A 15656-nucleotide genomic window follows, 5' to 3' on the forward strand; every position below is an offset into this window, starting at 1 on the left:
AATATTGAAGAAGATAACTTTTTTATACAACATAAGTCCCAGATGCTATGTTGTATAAAAAAGTTAACAAACATCTTGGAACAAGATAAAGAAGAAAAAATTCAACTCTCATGTTTTCAGCAACGTTGTCATATGCTTTCAATGAAAATGAAAATAATATCAAAGTCAGCTACAGCATTGTTAGTAAATTTTTTTAACTTGAAAAAGGTACAAGCCAAGCCTAAAGTGTAGGGAGAGTTGGTGTGTGACTTCTTGTTCAAACATGATTGTGCATTTAGTGCATCTCTGAGGCTGAGATGTAACAGAATGTGGATTGTGCTAATTTTGGTCTGACAGTTAATAAGAAAATTAAGTTCATCAACCAGCACCATCCCACCCATACGTGGACCCATCAGTTGTAGCAAAGGAGAAATATTGAATGCTGAAAGTTCACTTACACTTGGCAATATATTTTTGAGGGATGTACACATAGATGATGAGGTTCACATACACATTGCCGTAGCTAACTCAATGGGAGAAAAAAGGTATTGGAGTACAACTCTTAACAGGCTGGCCATGTTGTTCAAACTTAGTCTTTTGACTTTTACAGGTAATTCACACAAGGCAAACACTCAACATGGAGGTTAATAACAAGTAATACTTAGATACTCAAGATTTTTCTGAAGAACTTTGGAATCAATTGTGAGAGAACTAGCATGGTATGTCTGCATCAAAGAAGGCACTGTGTGTTCTAAGAGCAGAGCAGAATTACAGTAATTCAAAGGAAATGTGAAATGTGAAAATTTTAGATACATCTCTACTCCAAATATTCATGTGAATTATTTGTGTCTGATCTATGAGATCATATTGATCGATAAGCTGAAGTGTAAGACCCAGTGTTCTTGACTTCCATATAGTGATGTAACTTGATCCCCCTTTAAAATGAAAGACAACAACCAATCAAGCTGTATATGACAGTCACACTTTTTAAAAATCAAATCTAAATTTAGAAATTAAGAATAAAAAAGCAGTCACAAACAAAACAGATTTCATCTTTGAAAGATTACTCATATAGATTATTATAAAGACCAGTAATAGGGATCTGGACTTGGTGAAGAGCAGCGAGACAGAGGCGTAAAAACAAATTCTCCTTAATTATAGACTTGATTACTAGTGGTGGTCATTCCTCCATTATGTCTTTTTAAAGAAGAGTACAATTTTAAAAATGCAAAAGAAATGATAGAAATGTGCAAAAATTAACAATTCTAACAGTGAATGTGAATGAAATTAGCTCATCCATAAAATGGATTGGAGCCATCAATATATTGTTTACAATAAATATATTTGAAATGCTTTTTTTTTTTTTTTAAACCACAGAAACTAGCTAGAACAGAATTTATGCCTAAAGGTTATAGATAATGAAATAGATATTCTGGACCTGAGATTTTATTAACAAGAGAATTCTTGTACCAATTCAAGTTTTCACTTTCTCTGCAACTTACAGGCTTAGCAAGCTTTGTAGAACAGTGGGAGCTTGTAGGTTCTGTCCAGGTGTGTACCAGAAGCAGTACTTCAATAGTTTATTTTAGCTTCAAAGTTGGCTATCAACTATGCCGTTCTGCCTTTTATATATTCTCTCTCTTTTTACATATATACATACATACATATACTGAATGGAGCAGCATTGAAAGACTTGAAGGGAAAAGTTTAGAGGAGAAATAGACAAATATGCAAAGAAGGATAAAGCAAAATGTAATATGAGAATAGCTAATGATCATACATATGCAAATAAGTTTGTATCTTTCTATTCCCACTCAGTAATTTCCAGTGAATTGCCAGTGACATACGTATAGTATAAATATATTTATTAGTTGTGTATGACAACCTTCTAAAAGTTAAATGCCCTGATATAAAAACCTTAAAAACTTAAAAAGTATTCATGAAAACTCTTTACTAAATGTAATTCAAATTTTAATGAATATAGATCCTCAGAAAAAATAATTAAAACTTAAGTGGAGAATAATCTAATATTAAAAATTGGTGGGTCAAAGAACATAGAAAGAATAGAACATTTCAAAAAAGGAAATGAAAACAATGAAATCATATACCAAACCTTTTAGCTTGCATTTAAAGCAGTTATTAGGGGAAATAAACACTTTGTCAACAAAACAGAATTAAAAAAAAAAAAAGTATGTATTGTCCATACCTACTAGAAAGCAAGTCCAAAAAAGTCACACAATCACAAAAATAGAAATTATAAGTATCAAGAGATAAACAAAATCCATTAAATTGAGAAATTCAAAAGCTGTTTATTTTAGATGAGAGTTCACAACAAAATTAGAAATAAAGGAAATTATAAAGATTTTCTTTAAAGTTATAAATGTCAGGATGAATATTTACAAAAATAACCAAATTAACAAAACAAAGATGAATAGAATTTAAATAATCTCAAAACAAAAATTGAACATAATGGAATTTTCACTTTAAAAGAACTTTTATCTGAAATCTTTTCCTTCCCACTTCTTTCAGGTCACTGAGATCTAGTTCCCTCATGATGACCCTGATTTCTTGATCACAATGTTTGCACCAACTTACTTTCTCCAACTCAGTGGTTGAAGTTGGGGGGGGAGTTGGAAATACTCTACATGCATATATATATATATATATATAAACATGATAATATAGAATATATATAATGTGTATTTGTATTTATATACACATATATTATACCTGATTTATTTGGTGTAGGGAATTTCCACTGAACTGTTCTGCAATTTATGTTGTAATAGAGTTATTGGGGCACTGAGAGATTAGATGATTGATAGTCACAAAGTTTGTGTCACATATTGGAATTAAACCTACATCCTCTTGACCTTAAGACTAGATTCTACTTTCTGTGCTATGCTACCTCTAATATGAGGTTTGCTCACCAAAAACAAAACAAAACAAAAAATATATTTGGCCAAAAAAGTAGGCAAATTGACAATATTTGATAAGCAGTTAATAAGTTCCAGTATTTTCCCCACTTTGTATCTAATCCTATTTCAGATACCTTGAGCACTAATAACTCTATGCTCTCATAGTTGTGTTGCTTCTAACACAGACATTTTAGGCTCTTTTCCCCACCTTTGTTCGCTTTGCTGTTACTTCTACCCACTTAATAAACACAATTTGAGTCTAAATATGGTAGCACCACTGTTCTTGACAGTGAGTTTATTTTAAAAACTTTTAAAGGTATTTTATATCTTCTGTCTCTTTGCTGTCTTGCTTCCACTTTCATCAAGACAATTCTGATTAGTTGGGTATGTCAGGGAGTTTTTCTAAAACTGGATTTACCTTCTATTACTACTCAGTTTTGTGATCCTCATAACTTCCAATTATGCTTTCTGAGATTTTACAGAGGAGTTTACATTATTCAATACTACTGTTGCTCCTGAGTGTTCTCTCTCACTTTTTAGCAAATTAAGCAGAGGATTAGCTGATTTAGGTGGCTTTTAAGCTTTTTTGGTCTCCTTGTGGCAGTCCTTGTGGCAGTTGAATTTGTTAAACTTCTATGTGAAATCACAATTGTCTTTCAATATCCTTTCACCCACATATATCCCATTTGGGGGCATTATAATGCATTTAAATGGTCAAAATAGAATTGTTTTAATTTCATTACATGTCTTTTTTTCATCTCTTTAGCATCATATTTTTGACCTCTGCTCTAACAAAATGGTAGTCTACACACAGCTGATTCAGAAATGACTCACATTTGTAACCAGTAATTTCCCCTCTATCAAAATGTAGTCATTTTTATTTTGAGTGACGTTGACTAGTTCTTGCCATACCTAGAACCTCCTGGTTCTTTTCTTGATTCATAATTGTGTAGTATATAAGTCTCTAGAAACTCATTTTTTAACTTTTGATCTTTATCTTCTGATCTATTTTGGTTGTCCTTATCCCCAATTTTGCATTGAAGTCAGTGAGTATCAAATTATATGTTGACTATTTGGAGGATTTTTATTGAGACTTTTAAAATTAAATTTTATTGATATATTTCATTATTTAATGTCATCATAGTATTGTTCAGTATCTGTTCATCCTTCCCAGAGAGCCATACTACATAATAGTACTACATAATAGTATGGGTCAAAGGGTATGAGCATCTTAATTATTTCACTTGCATAAGGGCAAAATGGGGGATGGATGATTGTAATGTTCTTCTCTCAAATATAGTGGTTCTCTGGCAGCAGGTTTCTTGGGGGGCTTCTGGAGGCAGCCTTAGTTTCAGTTCAGTTCAATAGTCACCTCAAATATAGCCAGCTGTTAAAATCCAATCCTTTATTGTCTCTTCTAAAATAGCCCGGTTAGCTTTCCTTGGTTCGGAGAACTCTTGTTGCTAGTCCTTTGCCTCTGCCAGCTTCAGCCTCCAGTTCCCTCTGAATCCTTTGTTCTGCCCAACTGAATCCTGGCTTCTCAATCTCCCAGAGTGCTCCCAGTAGGCTTGTCCTTTTATATGCTCTTTTAGAGGTGTGAACTCAAAGTTTGACTCCTCCTCTGAGAGTGGGATTGTGGGCTTCTTTCTTGTGAATCTTCTCCACTCCTCTCTGACTTGTTAATCTCCTGGACTCTCCTCTCTGACTTGTGAATCTTGTAGAACTCCAATGAGTACTAAATACATTAGGGAGCTAGAGAACTGTTAAGTACCATACTAAATTAGATAATTGACTTGGCACCTTGTAAGAATCCTAACATCTGCTTTTTTTTTATTTTAGAATATAGGTGGTCATGACCTCCCTGATTTCTAAAGGAGGTGAGAACCCCCCAAAAAGGTGATCACACCTTCCCTGAGTGCTCAAAAAAGGAATGAAAACACCATAAAAAGGTGATCATGCCTTCCCTGACATCTCAGGGAGATGAAAACACCAAAGGAAATGGGAAATAAAATCAGATTAATGGGTTTCTGAAGGGGCTCACTCTTAAAACAGGTATATATAAATCCATCAATATGAGAGGTATTGCACATAATTACATTAATTACATAAGCACATAGTAACATAACACAGGCTAGAAGTGATATAACAAATAGCATGAATCAACATGAGAATTTATACACGTCCATAAGTCCTAGAAATAGTCCAAAAGAAATCTATCGTCCATTAGTTCATGTGCCAGGAATCCAATAATTCCTGCAAGCTTTGAAGTCCTGCAACAGTCTTTATCAACAATTTTTCATCTCAAGAAATCCAATGATTACTGCTGGTTTTAAAGTTCTTTAACAGTCTCATTATCAGCCATGCTCCTTCAGTGTCAGATGCTTTTTAGATCTTCTTTGTTTTGAGGTTTTTCTCCTTTTCAGTCTCTCTCTCCAGGTGCTCATTGCCACCCATCTGTTTCCTTTGTCTGTAGGAATGCAAGCAAACCCTCTCTCCCAGGCAGTTAACCTAATTCCCTTCTATTTATCACATTCTAAATCTTTCCTCATCATCTGGCAATTTACATTGGAGCTGTTTGCACTGGACATTGCCTTGTTGGTTTAAAAAGCCTGTGTTCTCCCCAATTGTAATCCCTTTCTACTATCTGATTGCTTTTCTGATGATTGATCATGTAATCCCTTTCTGTCATCTGATATCGTTTTTGCTGATTGAGCACATCAGAGTCCTGACCTTCTAAAGACTCTTTGGGTGTAAACTCAGCTGCTATCATGCCCCACCTGTCTTTTGATTAAGGTCTTGAAGCTGGACCCCACCTCTCATTTCCCTGGGTCAGTCTATATTCAGAGGCCCAGTGGAAGCCTCAGTTGCATTTTGGACATGGGGTTTGGGGTTTTCTCTCACCCTGTCTTCTCACTCTATCTCCATATCTACAATGGACTCTCAAATGTCCAACTTTTCCATACTGAAAACGTTGACAATTTTCTCTAGAAGTCTCTTGCCAAGAGGTATCCTGTCTTCCCATGTTCATCATACTCTGGGTATAATAAGCATTTGTGCCCACTGTAGCACAGCATCTTATGATCTCCTCTAAAGGAGCATCTTTGTAGTCCCCATATAATGCTTGTGCAAATCTCATTAGCATTTTCCTTAGCCAGATGTCTGTTCATTATTTCTGTAGCTGCATTTTCTCCAATGGTTCTTGTGACAGCTGTTTGCAAGCGTCCCACAAAATCAGCAAAAGGTTCATTGGGACTCTGCTCTATTTTTGTGAAGGCTTTACCTTCATCTTTCTGTCCAAGGAGGGAACCCCAAGCTTTTATTGCAGCCTTAGAAATTTGCTCATCCACTGTTATGAGATAATCTGTTCAAGAAAAAAATAGAACTGGAAACATTCACAGAACATAAACTAGTTTATTAAATGATAAATCAACAATGTAGGAAGAGGAGGGGTTAAACCAATTCCTAGATCTAGGATGCCATTATCAAATAAAATATTACTGACCAAACTAAAAAGGCATTTTAGAATCTTAAATGCAGGAAATCTGTAAGCCATTAAGAGCATGAAAAGTAAATCCTGACCAAATTAAAGCCAGAATGACCCTTAAAGTTTCAATGAGCCCCCTTTGTAATAAGCATATAAAACTGTACTACTTGATATATTTCTCCATGAACTTTTTGTGAAACTCTGATTGAAGGGTATCATTTACAAATCTTTTGTCTTTTTTCGGCTCATCTACTCCTTTGCCACAGTTCTTAAAGACAACATCATCATCCCACCTTCTCTTTACTTTGAAGTTGGCCTGAGGCTGAGAGGAACCAGTGAGATTTAGGAGAGGGTTTCCACTAAGGATATTTTCCTTCCAAATTCTCTCTTCTTCAGCCTTTTGTTGTTGTTCCTTCCGAGCTTGTTCTTCAGCTCTTTTTTTTTATTTTTTCTAGTTCTGCCAGTAGAGCTGCAATGTTATCATCATCACTTTCTTCCTCAAAATCCTCATCTTCGTCGTCTTCATCTGTTAGGGGAACATCTGCATCAAGGTCGGCTGCAGGAATCTGATGTAACCGAGGTTTCTTAGACACAGAAGATGAAGTTGTGTGCTCTCTAGTTGGATGATCTCTGTTTTTTTCTCTCTTGCAGCAACTCTCTCTTCTAGTTCTCGCCTGAAATCATGGATGCGAACCTCTTCTGGAGCATCCTGAGTGGTTCATCTGTATTTTATCTTTGTGTGAGAAGGTAGAGCTCTGCTTGAATATTATTCTGAAAGCTGACTCAAATCACCTTCCCCTTTCCCTCTTCCACCTCTTGCAGGTTCAAATGTAGGCCTTGCCGCTATGGTCATCTTCAATATTCAGGCGAGTTAGAGTCCCACAGCCCTCTGATGTTACGCCAGCACTATTACTCTGCCCACGTTGGGTGCCAAAATGTAATGCTCTTCTCTCAAATATAATGGTTCTCTAGGATCAGGTTTCCTGGGGGGTTTCTGGAGGCAGCCTTAGTTTCAATTCACTTCAATAATCACTTCAAATACAGCCAGCTGTTAAAGTCCAATCCTTTATTGTCTCTTCCAAAATAGCCCAGTTAGCTTTCCTTGGTTCCAAGAGCTCTTGTTGCTAGTCCTTTGCCTCTGCCAGCTTCAGCCTCCAGCTCTCTCTGAATCCTTCTTTCTGCCCAAATGAATCCTGGCTTCTCAATCTCCCTGTGCTCCCAGTGGGTTGTCCTTTTATATGCTCTTTTAGAGGTATGAATGCAAAGATTGACACTCTTGGAGATGTGAACTCAAAGGATGACTCCTCCTCCGAGAGTGGGATTGTAGGTTTCTGACTTGTGAATTTCCTGGACTCTCCTCTCTGACTTGTGAATCTTGTAGAACTCCAATGAGTACTAAATGCATTAGGGAGCTAGAGAACTGTTAAGTACCATGCTAAATTAGATAACTGACTTAGCATCTTGTAAGAATTCTAACAGATGATACAATAAGGTAGATTTGTAAGTGACTGAATAAAGAAGAATATCCTTGAATATTCTGGAGTCAATTTGGAGGGAGATTTCCATGGAGTGCTGTAGAGGAATCTACCCTTTTTCAGATACTTTAAAATATGTTTTATCAGTTAATAGATGACTTCCATAAAAGTTGTACTTGTCAAGTTTGCAGATGATATAAAACTGGAAATGATGACTAGTATACAGTAAATGACTTGAGATCCAAGAAGATCTATAGGCTACAATGGTGGATTAACACTAACAAGATGAATTTTTTTTCCCGGGGGGGGGGGGGGGGGAGGGGGGGGCGGGGGAAGAAATCACTAAAAAATTTTAATAACCCTAATCTCCCAATAGCAAAGGCCCTTTTATTGTTATTGCACTTGTATTTTTAATTAAATATTTCCCCATTACAGTAAAAATTAGGTTATACATGTACATTTATTTTTTGCATTTCCATATGAATGATGTTGGAAGAAAAAAAAAAATCAGAGAGGGGAAAAAAAAAAAAAAAAAAAAAAAAGGTGTTCGTATGTTTGAATCTGCATTTAGTCTCCATCACTGAACTGTGGAGGAGAGCCAACTCTATCATAGTTGATCATCATACAGTCTTACTGTTGCTGTGTATAATATCTTCCTGGTTCTTCTTGTTTCACTCATCATCAGGTCATATTAAATCTTTCCAGACTTTTCTAAAATCATCCTGTTTGTCATTTTTTTTTTTACAGAATGATAATATTCCATTATTTTTATATGCATTACTTGTTCAGTCATTCCTCAACTGATGGGCATCCACATTTTCCAATTCTTTGCTACCACAAAAAGAGCTACTACAAACATTCTTGCACACGTGGGTCCTTTTCCCTTTTATGATCTCTTTGGGATACCGATCCAGGAGTGGCACTGCTGGATCAAAGCATATGCACAATTTTATAGCCCTTTGGGCACAGTTCCAAGTTGCTCTCCAGAAGAGTTGTATCAGTTCACAAGTAATAATGTATTAGTGTCCCAGTTTTCCTACATATCCCTTTCATGATTTATCATTATCTTGTCATTTTAGCCAAATAGGTATGAGGTATAAATTTGCATTTCTCTAATCAATAGTGATTTAGAGTATTTTTTCATATGACTACAGAGTGGCCTTAATTTCTTCATCCAAAAACTGTCTGTTCATTAAATATTGACTATTTTTGTTAAATAAGATGATGAAATTTTACAGGCACAAATTTAAAAGTCAACATTTTGGGTTAAAGGAGATCAACTTCATATGTGTATAGTGTAAGTATACAGTGTTTCATGGCCAGCCTAAAGCTCTTCAAAGATCATGGGGTGGGAGGAATTGGTTAATGTATTATAAATTCAATATAAGCTAACAATATGACATAATAGCTAATGACAAAAATAAAAGTTAAATATTTTAATTGCATTTTATAAAGGCATAGTATATATAATAGAGAAAGTCAATGGTTCTGTTATGCTATCCACAAATAAAAACATTACATTCAGAGTCATGTTTTTAAAAGAATGCAAATAAATCAGTGTGTTTATGGAAGATGGCAGCTGAGACAGATAGAAGAAAAGGAAATGTGGAAATTTTGGATCAAGGTAAAAAAAGGCTTTCTGATAATTTGAGGTAGATTCTTCCTCACTGATAATCTTCAAGCAAAGGCTATATGAGAAATTTTCAGAGATGTTATAAAGAGAATTTCTATTCAGATACATCCTGATGAACTACATTTACATTGTCTTTGAGATTTCCTACCCCCCAATTCTTGAATTAAGTGATTTTACACAACAAAGGTAAATTAGAGGTAGTTTTCAAAGACTGCTGTAGACATGATAGGCAACAGGGTGTATAGTAAATGAAATATATATATATCTGAGCTATTATTGTATAATGCCTTCTCTAGTTAAAACCTGTGTTTATGTTGATTACAAAACAGGGTCAAAATTTGAAAGATAGAGAAAAAAATCCTCCTAAGATCATTTTTGAATATTTAACTTTAATTCAGTGGCTCAATATAAATAACCATTGTTTAAAATTATCCACAAAGTTATCACAAAATACTTTTAAAAATATTTTGATGTTAGTACTAATGGAATTTGAGACAGGGAAAACAATCCTCAGAAGTTAAGTATTTTAGACTACAAATTTTATTTAAAACCCTATTATACACTTTTTAAAAAGAACTTCAGATTTTTGGAAAGTAAGTGGATTATGTATATTTGTAATATAAATTTGAAAAGTGCCTGACAATTTTCTTCTCAGACTATGGCAGCCTTTAAATTGGAAGATAAAATTTCTATCACTCCTTGAATTTCCTTCTGCAAGAGACATAGTAAAGAGTGGGAATGAAAAGAACTGAGCAGTGATAGCAGACAAAGTCCTCAGCCTTATCCAGGACTTAATCAAACTGAGATAGAAAGAATTAGAGGCACAAAGATAAACTCTGAAAGAAAAAATGAAAAATAGGGTGGAATTGTAGCAGAGACAGAAATTGAAGTGGATCACCAGGCTAAATACCACAGAACAGAGGATTGGGCCCAAAGCTATTAGTTGTACTTGCTTCTTCAGAAACCAAGGGAAATTAACCCCAAAATGCTTTTTAGTGCTGTTGGATACACTAATAAGACAATACCCATTGAAACATAATATCAATATTATTCATTATTCAACATTACAAACCTCTCTCTCTCTCTGCACAAACTTACCAATTTGATTCCTAAAGGTTCAGGTAAGCATGTCTTCGGCCATAATATTCCCTCTCTGCCCAGCCTGAGGAGTCTATTCATTCCCTCAGAGGTGGCAGTCTATCAAGTCTCTCATCAGTCAGGACAATTCTCAAGCCAGCGCAGAATGAATTAGATGTTCCAGGTGGAGGAATGTGGAATCTGTCTGACTTATGACCCAAGAGCGGGCTTGTGACTGAAATATCTGGTTGGGTTTTCATGGTTCTGGATAAGCATGATTATAAATTACATCTAAGTTCTGATTGGTGATTTTTGATGACTAATGTTATGATGAAAGGAAATTGTGAAAGCTAATATAGTGTTTATTAGTTACTTTCCAGATCATCATTTGAGATTATTATATTTGGATATTTATTACTACTAGCTGTTTAAAATGTGGGTGTTAAACATGTCCCTGCTAAACTATATAACTAAGAGACATCTTACACAGAAAAGCATGTTGCATAACAACTGCATAGTTGTGAAATGAAGGCATAAAGTTGAAGTTGAGTTTTCCATCCTAAATTAGTATACTTGTTCCCACTATAGCCTGCTCTTTTCCTATGTTTACCTTCTTGTGCCTGGATAGTAACATAACATTAAATTCTCTGTTCACTTCTTATATCTAATAATTTTCTGTATCTTCATATTTTTTGCTTCAGCATTACAAAAGTAGAATAAGCCAAACTTCTATCTAAATGTTAAATATCTAATAATAGTCTAAATGTTAGTAAATCTCTAAATGAGCTTAACAAGCTATTGTGATTTAAAAATTAATTACCTTTTGTAAAAAAACAAACAAAAAAACTATATAAAATAGAGATGGGAACCATATGGACCTCAAGACCCTTATATTACCTGTGACCTAAAAAATTAGCTTTCCTTTCTCCCTACCCCCTCAACTCCAAGCGGGAAAAGGGAGCAAAGAGACTTGAGTGCCAACCAGCCAACCCCACATCCAACAGTGCTATTTTTTAAGTCATCAAAATATAGTTTTTTTTTTTCTATTTAAAGAAATTAGGCTATGGGAAATAGTTAATAATAGAGTAATATAATTAAGTGGTTATTTTTAGATACTTTTGTATTGTAGGTTCTAAGTACTAAAAAGAAATAAATTACCTCTTTTGAATTCACTATAGTGTAAAGTCATAATTTACTCTCTCAAACCTAATTCACAATTTGATCAAAAAAAGAGCCTTTTGATCTGAAATGTTTAATAATATAGTAAGGTTGTAACTGCCGCCTTAATTAGGGAAACAATTTTATAAATCTACTATTTTCTGCATACAAGTGTATTTCTGTATCTTAAATAAATATCTGAATGATGATAAGTTGCTTATTAAACTTAGAATTACCAACTTAGTCCACATGTTGTCACATAATGTAAGAGTATGTTGTTTTTTCTAATAAAATATGAATTTTCATGTATAAATTTCTATCTAATTAAAATTATTTAAAATCGGGACCCTTAGAGATATTTGATGCAAAGGGATTTCCCCCCTAGTCAATCACTCTCTTAATCTAGTTTCATTGACCTTTTTCATGTAAAAACTTCAATTTCATGTAATTAAAATTGTTTTTCTTTTGTAATTGCCTTTGTGCCTTGTTTGATTTAGAATTTAGCCCCTAATCATAAAGGTATATAATCTAGAAGAGGAATCTGGAAAGATGACAGAATAGGTCAGAAAACTTTTGGCTCTCCAAATTTCCTACACAAAGGACAGAACATAATCTCAGAGGAAATATGGAACAGAGAAAGTAATATGTAGGGGAAAGCAGTTGTCCATCTAAGACAACTTGAGAAGACCCAAGGAAAGACTGGATCTTCTGGGGCAAAGTTCCACTAGAAGGAAGAGCAAACACCTCCCGGCTGACTCAGCTGAATCAACAAACAAGAAACCCTGAGGGAAGCCAGGTTGAGAAGCAGCCTCAACCTTAGAAACTTTCATCTCCCTGACAGTATGGAGATCTGATGGATGAACAGATTGAAAGAGCTTCCATTTTCTAGGAACTCCTAGCACAGCTGTGCTGACCAGAGTCATCCAGAGTTATAGTTTCAGGGAGAAAGAGCTAGCACACACTAGATGAGTGCAGCAGTGAGGGGTGGGGGAACCCTGCTAACTATGGGCATCTGCAGGAGAAGAGAAATGCACAGCAGAAAACAGAAGAAAACCTACAAGGAGGAAGCAAAGAAAACTGGGTAGCATTGAAAATAATGTGTAGTATTACTATATATGTTTTCTTGAAATGGAAATTTATTGTTTGACATTGAATGATTTTGTGTTCTGATGTGCATGTGGCATTGTTTCTTTTTTCTTGTTTGGTATTTAAGTTTAAAATAAATAAAATATTCCTTCCCCCAAGTCCTAAAAGAAACAAACAAAAAAAAATATTGAAGTCTGGAAAAAAAAAAAAAGGTGATATATGATCTGATTCTTTTTCATGGTATTCATATGTCTCCCTTCTGAATTTATAATGGGACATAGAAAACATTGATCTAAATGTAATTTTTGTCATATTTTGCAGTTTTCTAGCAATTCTTATCAAATAAGCAATTTTTGCCCAGTTCATTTGAATTTTAGGTTCTACTATTTCTGATTCTTCATTGTCTAGTCTGTAGCACTGATCTATTTTTTCTATTTTTTAACCATTGCCAAATGATTTTTGATAATTATTGCTTTATAATATAGTTCGGGATCAGAAAATGTTATTCTTTCTTTATTCCCAACATTTTTCATCATTTCTCTTGTCCTAAAAACTTTGTTCTGCCAAATGAATTTTGTTTTGATTTTGTAGTTCTGCAAAATATCCTTTTGGTCACTTGATACAGTGCTAAATCTGTAAATTAATTTTGATAGTACTGTAATTTTTTATTACACATCATGCTCCATCCATTAGCACACTAATATTTCTCCAACTATTTAAATTGTTCTTTATTTCTATAAAGTATAGTTTGGAATTGTATAGAATATGCTTTGGTATATTGAAGTACAGACATTTTATGCATTTTATAGTTAACTTTATTGGGACTCCTCTTGTTATTGCTTTCTGGATTGTGTGATTATTATTATAGAAATGCTATTGATTTTTTAAAGTTTATTTTGTAGCCTGTAAATAAATTTAAATAAAGCTTTGTCATTTTCCTATGAATTGCTAAATAAATGCTCGTGTTATTAGTAAATAGGCATAGTTTTATAGCCTTTTATATATCTTTATTATTTTAATTTCTTTCTCTTGTTTTATTATTATTGCTTATATTACTAAGAAACATATCAGATAAGAGTAAGAAAAAGGGGCATTCTTGGTTTACACTTATATATAGTGAAAGTGCTTCCTTACTGAATATAATATAGCTTTTCACTAGGTACATGTAAGAGAGTGGGGTATCTTCTATAGAGCAAAATGAATCTTTCCTGGCCATAACGAATAACAATTAGCTACTATCCAGTGGCTATGTCTGAAGATGTGTATGACCTTCTGCCTAGTAGTCATTTTAGCCATTATTATTACTTCATTTCTTTTTTTCCCCAAGGCAATTGGGGTTAAGTGCCCTGCCCAGGGTCACACAAGTATTAAGTGTCTGAAGCTAGATTTGTATTCAGACCCTCCTGACTTCAGGGCTGGTTCTCTAACCACTATGACCACCTAGCTGCTCCCATTACTTCATTTCAATGAGCTGAAGTTAATTGGGACAACTTTGTCTCAAAGTTTCCTTAATCCAGTCAATAAGTATTAAGTGCCTGTTTTGCACAAGAATGACATTAAATGCTGGAGCCACAAAGAAAATAAAAAACTGTTCATGTTCTCAAGGAGTTCATAGTCTAATGGAACAAATAACATGCAAACAATTATGTACAAACAAGATATATACAGAACAAATTAGATATGATCTCAGAAGGAAAGCATTAATATTAAGGAGGACCAGAAGGTGGGATTTTGAAAAAAGCTAAGGAATTCAATAAATAGGTGAAAAGGGAGAACATTCCAGGAATGGAAGATAGCTGGTCAAAACGCATGTAGTCATGAATACAATGTCATTTAATTCCATTTAAATTAAAGGAATTAAAATATAAGAAGTCTGAAAAGATAAGAAGCTAACTTGTAAAATACTTTACAAACCCAAATAGAGGCTTTTTTATTTAATCCTAGAGATAATCAGAAGTCACTTGAGTTTGTTGAAAAGGGGAATGCCTGTACTTTAGAAAGATCATTTTGGTAGTTGAATGGAAAATGTACTGGAGTGAAGAAGTAGAATTGAGACAAGGAGACTGAACAGCAGGCTATTGCAATAGTCCAGGCATGAAATGATCAGGTAGTAAATGATGATTTAGTAGCAGAGTGGTGGTAGTGCCAGAGGGCAGAAGGGTATATATGTAAATGATGTTACCAATTAAGAATCAGCAAAATTAGAAAAGGGGAAGAGAAAATGAGAAACTGAGGATAACATCTTGGGCTGCAAATCTTGATGACTAGGAGGAGAAAGATGCCCTTGATAGTAATAGGAAAGTTAGGGAATGCTTGGGAGGCAAATATATTAAGTTCCATTATAGACATGTTGAATATAAGATGTCTATGGTAATCCAATTTGAGATAGGCAGTTAAAGATGTGAAACTGAAGGTAAGGATAACAGATCAATTAATAGACAAATAGATCAATCAAATAGATCTGAGAATCACCTGCATAGAAATGATAATTGAATCCATGTTTTCAAGTATATGAAACACTGTCATGTGGAAAAGTAATTAAAATTCTGTTTTGCTTTAGGGGAAAAATTAAGATAAAAGGGTGGGAATTATAGAGACAATTGCTCTTGAAAACAGGACACAATTTCTTTACAATTAGAAGAGCTAACTAAAAGTGAAAAGAACTGCTTGAGATGATTTTGGATTTTCCTTCACTAGACATCTTTAAGTAAAGACTTGTTGGAGTCCAGTTCCTTTAGTGAGACGAAGAATGTGACATACTGGGACCAGGCAGAGAAGTCCTGTTTATGGACTGTTCGAAGTTTATTGATCAAACACACAAATATATATATACCTCAAATGCTCAT

The 15656-nt window shown here is 34.4% G+C and overlaps 1 pseudogene; it reads right to left on the reverse strand.

Moving 5' to 3' along the window:
- Window positions 1-6544: 6544 nt before the first annotated feature.
- Window positions 6545-7234, reverse strand: LOC100920188 (annotated as a pseudogene).
- Window positions 7235-15656: the final 8422 nt, after the last annotated feature.

Source organism: Sarcophilus harrisii, chromosome 1, assembly GCF_902635505.1.
Source record: "Sarcophilus harrisii chromosome 1, mSarHar1.11, whole genome shotgun sequence".
In the NCBI taxonomy this organism is placed as follows: Eukaryota; Metazoa; Chordata; class Mammalia; order Dasyuromorphia; family Dasyuridae; genus Sarcophilus; species Sarcophilus harrisii.